The 7,074-nt window shown below is 35.2% G+C and overlaps 1 pseudogene; it reads left to right on the top strand.

Annotated features, from left to right (window-relative positions):
• The first annotated feature begins 674 nt into the window (after positions 1 to 674).
• On the top strand, positions 675 to 5,070 carry LOC120349369 (annotated as a pseudogene).
• Positions 5,071 to 7,074: the final 2,004 nt, after the last annotated feature.

Here is a 7,074-nt window from a genome sequence, read left to right as displayed (position 1 = left end):
CCAGAGTCCCGAACCGTGTCCCCTTAATTGTCTCTTGATCTTGGGGAACAAATAGAAGTCCGGTGGTGCCATTTTCTCTCATGAACATGAAAATATTGAGTTGAGAAGGATTGAATTCCTTCTAACTCTGTATGAATATTTAGTAGCGAAGGTGGTGCCCTATGTCAGCTGAGCTTTAGTGTTTACAAGTTTATGTTTCTTCAATGGTTCCAATTTTTCAAATAACTCAATAAAAAGTAAAAAGTAAATTCGTATGGCTTATGTTGGTGGGGAGTCCCTTGCGGGAAGGTCCCACCGCTTGAATATATAATTTTAGCCGTCAATGGGCCTTACAACTGTCATACTTCAGCCGGGACCGACAGTTTACCGTGCCCATCCGATAACAATTTAATAATAACTCAATAGTATTAGTTTCAAGTGGTAATTGGGTGGAATATTATTTATCATTTTATTAAGTCAAGTCAAAATATATTAAAATTTATAGTTTTCATGTTTTTTGGACTAAAATTTATAAAAATTGTACACGTGAAATTCTAACCTTATCTTGGACTTTGTCACCTATAAATTTGGAAGAAAAATAGCACAAGGACTACCTTATTATTTCATCTTCTATAATGTTATTGCATTAGTGTCATTCGCATTGTAAATGAATAAATAAATGAAATATCCGGGCTATGAGAGGATGTGGCAACGTTACCATCGAGACTATTTGGCCAACTGCTCGGTTACGTGCAGGCAGTTGTGTGACGGAGCATTGTCGTGATGGAGGATCTACGAATCGGCAATCTCCGGACAGACTTGATGAACCCGGGCGGTTAGTCGATGGAGCACCTCTCTGTAGTACTGGTCGTTTACAGTTTGGCCGGGTGGCACAAACTCTTTGTGAACGGTCAGTACTACAGAGAGGTGCTCCATCGACTAACCGCCCGGGTTCATCAAGTCTGTCCGGAGATTGCCGATTCGTGGATCCTCCATCACGACAATGCTCCGTCGCACAACTGCCTGCTCGTCACCGAGCAGTTGGCCAAATAGTCGAGGGTAACGTTGCCACATCCTCCTTATATCCCGGAATTTCATTTATTATTCATTTACAATGCGAATGACACTAATGCATTAACATTATAGAAGAAAAAATAATAAGGTAGTCCTTGTGCTATTTTTTCCAAATTTATAGGTGACAAAGTGTCAAGATAAGGTTAGAATTTCACGTGTACAATTTTTATAAAATTTTAGTCCAAAATAAACATGAAAACTATAAATTTTGAATTATTTTGACTTGAATTAATAAAATGATAAGTAATATTCCACCCAATTACCACTTGAAACTAATACTATTGAGTTATTTTGAAAAATTGGAACCATTGAAGAAACATAAACTTGTAAACACTAAAGCTCAGCTGACATAGGGCATCACCTTCGCTACTAAATCTTCATACAGAGTTAGAAGGAATTCAATCCTTCTCAACTCAATATTTTCATGTTCATGAGAGTATATGGCACCACCGGACTTCTATTTGTTCCCCAAGATCAAGAGAAACTTAAGGGGACGCGGTTCGGGACTCTGGAAAACGGTCAACGTGCTACGACGACGAGGGTCTAAGACAGCATAGAGGTTGCCGACTTCTAGGGAGCGTTCAGGGATTTGAAAACCGATATCAGCGTGTTATCGACTCCAATAGGGACTACTTTGAAGATATCTAATGAAAAATTGTAAATATTTTTCCAATAAAAATTTCCTGAGGTCAGTCCGGTTACTTATTATACATACCCTGTACTTTTGAGGTAAATGAGGTTTGTTTTGGTGCTAATCTATAAACCTCTCGTTGTATTATTATTTTTATGTGAGGTAATATATTTTCAATAAATAGATATCAGTGTGTAACTATGTTTATTTTTGCAGGCTGATATTCGGTGGTACAATTCCACACTTTTTCTTCAACTTTCTAGAGAAGAATGTACCTGGAGACAGCAAGATTGGTGCTCTAAAACAGTTTCCTGATAGAAAGGTTGATCTATGCACCGCTCTACCAAGCATTCAGCCTTTACGCTTTGGCCAGATTTGAGGTGAGACTGATGAACAGTAACATAGAGAAACAATAGCGTAAGAATATATCCCATGGTATAGGGCGTTTATGTTGCAACTTTACTGTTATCTCAAGCCGATTACTGTCGATTATTGTCGACTTTCACTGTTTGACCGGGTAAGAGTGTACAAACGGCACAGTATGAGAGACTACGAGCGTCACACAGCTTCACGGGAAAGAACTACGTGGACTATCGGCTTGAGATAACAGTAAAAGTTGCGACATAAACGTCCTATACCATGGAATATCTACTTACGCTATTGTTTCTCTATGACAGTAATCTATAATCTATATATAGGAAAGAATTGGCTTCTACACGTACAGGATAGCGTCACGAATGACGCACCATCACGTCTCAACTATTAAACTGATTAACTTGAAATTCTGCGTACAGATTCTTAATTTACCAAGGATGATTATATACCTATTTTCAATTCTTTAAGATTTCAGTAGGTCTAGTTTTCAGTTTGTCAAGTTTGATTAGATCCTTGCGGAGCACAGGTTACCTGGTAGAAGGTACTATGTATATGACTAATCTATAATATTATTAAACGAAAATCCAAATTAAGTGCTGTAAAACACCCAAAGGCTTCTGCTACTGCAAATATTGACAACAGGGTAAACAGCTAGATGGAAATTCGATGAGCGCTACTATTCAAAAATTATTAGTCATTCCCGGGCTGACAAATAATTTTTGAATGGTAGCGCTCATCGAATTTGCATCTAGCTGTTCACCCTGTTGTCAATATTTGCAGTAGCAGAAGTCTTCGGGGTGAATTACAACATTAATTTGGATTTTCGTTTAATAATAATTATTAATTCATTAGCATTTGAATAATTGCAATATCTCAGTATTTCCATCTGTAGACTTCTTTATTTGTTGACGTATGTCAATTTGTAGATGACATATTGACACGGTCAATATGTATATGACTATATGTATTTAGTTCACTTATTTCTTCGTATAGCTCCACCTATATTATTACAGTTGACAAAAATAAATCAAATCTAAAACATTGTTGATTACATCGACATACTGTTTCCTATTTAATTGCAGTTTATTACCATTAACACGCGAATAGTCGCACAGACTTGCAGAACGTCAGTGGTCGCGCGTGAGCATTTTGCTCACAGTCACCCTTATGGCTTTCTAGACTATAAACAGTGGTTTTGACAATACTCTTCCAATATTATTAATTTCAAATCTTCTCAACGTGTTTATGTTATTATATAGATTAATATTATATAATAACACATGGAGGAGATTCCAAAATACATACTGCAAATTTTTGTGTTAGAATTTATCATTTTTATGGGATAAAATAATCTACTCATGAATGGAATGAATATACCTTCTTTATTTGACTCATTTTCCGACATCTAGATAGAAGAAAAGATAATGAAAATTTAAATCAGAAGATGGAATATAAAATAGGAAGATAATACCTATATATTGAAATTAGTCAACGTTCATTCTGTCATCCTCAAACATTGTGATTGTCTAGAGGACAGTCACAGCGAGGATTAAATGAGCTGCCAACCTTGGCAAACGAAAATTCCCAAGCTACATACAAAAGTTACAATTGTGCGGCAATTTGCCGCGGCGCGACTACTCGCGTGTTAACATACTGTACCAATCTACACCAATCACGTATTTTGCATGGTTAATTAGAAGAATAACGATGGACTCACAGTCACAATCTAAGTTCTGAACCCAGCGAATTTGCATTTCAAACTGGCAGGTAGCTCTTCACAAGCGGTCACCCGTTCAAAGGGAGTACTAAGCCTTCGTCACTTATCTTATCAGAGTTATTAGAGACCAGACCAACTAGAATTCTAGAATAATTTTATTTAAAATTTATCTAAATTTGGGGAAGGAACAGTTTTGGGCTTCAAGCCTGTTGTTCCTTTCCCAATCATTCATAGTTGAGAATTATATTGTATCTATCAATTTATAAATAAATAATTGAAGAAACTTGAAATGTTGTCAAATATCTACTTTTATTTTTATCCAGGAAGCATGCTCCTGTGAAATAATAATATTTATCAAACTAAAGTGGATTTTGACAACATTTCTAGTCTCTTCAATTATGGAAGAGTTCCACAAAATCAATATTCTCTCTACAAACTTAATCAAAACTCTATAATAGTTTATTGTCACAAATACAATTACAAATTATTCGTTGTTGGTATCCATCTTGTTTTCACTATTATTATTACTTTCTTATTTCATAAAACTTTAAACTGAAAAAACTGAGTTTTAGTTTGGCTTTAAAATTTACAACACCAGCACGAAACGGACGTCACCACATCAATGAATGTGAGTGTTTTTTCACTTGAAGTTTTATGAAATACGATAGTAATTCAAATTTATGCTGAAACTGCAAGTGTTTACAATGCTGGGAGAGTCAACAGTACCTCTTACCACAACTCCTGAACAACGAAGGTTGGATCTATGGCAGGAGGAGCTGCAAAATCCGCTACTGGAACTGAAAGAAAGTGCTAGCTGTGGTAGTGAACTCCCTTTCACAACTTGGAAGTCTTTTAAACCGACTACGCACAGGAGTCACAAGGTGCAAATCAATCTACTACGCTGGGGTTACATTCAGGACGATGCTGCCTGCGACTGCGGCCTGGAACAAAACTACACTCACCTATTGCGTGCGAGTTGCTTGACACAACTGTTCTCACGACGACCTCCTCCAAAGCAACGACAAAGCCCTCCGGGTGGCTAAATTTGGGAGCGAAAATATAGAAAAATAGAAGACTGGTGATCCTGGACACGGAAAGTAAGTAAGTACAATGCTGGGATAAATACTTTCCTTAGATTTGAATCACTAAAGCATGGTTTTTAAATTTTTTTCAGGGAAAACCTCATGAAGACGCAGTGAACAACATGTCTAAGTTGTATTTTCCAGTCTTGAAAGCGAACTGGTACTACCTATCACTATTCCAATACATCAATTTCCGCATGGTACCACCAATGGTAAGTATCACGGTTTGATATTATCATAGAGAAATAATAGCGTAAGTAGTATACTATCCCATGGTATAGAGCGTTTATGTCGCAACTTTTATTTATTTATTTATTTATTTATTAGATAGAGCGAACAATACAATAGTCGGAAAAGAAAAAACAGGCTATTGTCCAAAACTTCTTCAATTTCCTGATTTTGTCACAAATCGTCCAAATATTATGTAGGTTATGTTCACTTCAATTTCAACACCAAATCTTCAATCTGAAACTATGAATCAGAATAAAACAAAGAATTTCAAATTTAGATAAATTGATAATGAAACTTCCGTTAAAACAAAAACCAAACTTTTTACTGTTATCTTAAGCCAATAGTCCACGTAGTTCTTTCCTGTGAAGCTTTATGACGCTGGTAGTCTCTCATATTGTGCCGTTCATACACTCTTACCCGGTCAAAACAGTAAAAATCGACAATAATCGGATTGAGATAACAGTAAAAGTTGCGACATAAACGCCCTATACAATAGGATATCTACTCACGCTATTGTTTCTCTATGATTATATTCACTAATACTTGGACAGCGCAATTTTTCTAAATTTTTCAAGTGAAGATAAAAAATATTCATAGCCTATTTCTAATTGTATTCTAAGTCTAATTCGTTAAAATAGCGATTGCCATATCATTAATAGATGCTTATTAGCAGTTTATTATTAGTTTGTTCAATTAGAATTCGACAATAATCGACAGTAATCGGTTGAGATATCAGTAAAAGTTGCGACATAAACGCCCTATACAATGGGATATCTACTTACGCTATTGTTTATCTATGATATTATCCTCTATAATATAATGAAGGGAAAAATTGGCTTATACACGTACGGGATAGGAAATTCACGAATGACGCATCTTCACGTCTCAACTACTCAACTGATTAACTTGAAATTTTCCATATTGATTCTTAATTTACCGAGAATGGTTATAAGGCTACTTTAATCTTCAAGATTTCAGTAGGTCAAGTTTTAATTGGGGGGTCTAGGGTCCCTTTTTTTACAGGGGTCTAGTATGCAATAATTTGATCAGTAACCTTCTTCAAGCCTTCTGGTTTTTTTTTCAATTATTTGAAAAAACAAAACCTCGTACTATTACAACAGAATGAAGTGTTTAGCTTGCATTGAAACGAAGGTTGAAAAAAACGACTAACAAAAGTATTTCATACTATAATACTATCATAAAAATAGATGTATAACGAATAAATACTGCAATAGACGTGTAATTCATCTCAATTTCTTTAGAATCCATTTTTTTTATAATAAACAAGACACATATTTTTTATTTCTGTATTATTATTTCTATTCTGTATATAACAAATAGGTTCTACTCTACATATTTATTATCTGTTCTGAATATGTTGATTTTTTCATTTGTTTCCATTATAATGTAGTGTTTGTATGCAATGGTCTTGAAAGACCTGGCAATACATTGTCATTAAATGACAATTTGTGATAAAGAATCAATTATATCATTCTGCTCAATGTATAATGTGATCGACTGTAAATTAACTTAGAGGAAAAATAGCATAGGGAGATATTGAATGAAGAAGACTAAGAAGTTGTCAAAAAAACACTGATTTATTGATAATTAGAAAGACCGGTTTCGGTTATTACACCATTGTCAATCTCTGATAAACAGTTTAAATTCACAACAGTTTATCAGAGATGACAATGGTGTAATAACCGAAACCGGTCTTTCTAATTATCAATAAATCAGTGGTTTTTTGACAACTTCTTAGTCTTCTTCATTCAATATGAATAATTACCACAATATCAACTTCTCAACTACACAAAAATAGGGAGATATCCCTTGGTATAGGTAGTTTATGTTACAAATTTCAAGCCGAGTTTTTGTCAACTCAAGCCGATAACTGTCGAATTCTGCCTATGGCGGGGTGAGAGTGTAAGAACGGCACAGTATGAGAGACTACCAGCGTCACATAGCTTCACCAAAAAGAAGTATTA

The sequence above is a fragment of the Nilaparvata lugens genome, unplaced genomic scaffold (genome assembly GCF_014356525.2).
Source record: "Nilaparvata lugens isolate BPH unplaced genomic scaffold, ASM1435652v1 scaffold9702, whole genome shotgun sequence".
Lineage (NCBI taxonomy): Eukaryota > Metazoa > Arthropoda > Insecta > Hemiptera > Delphacidae > Nilaparvata > Nilaparvata lugens.
Note: the sequence above shows the minus strand (reverse complement) of the source record. Positions and strands in the feature narration are given on the sequence as shown.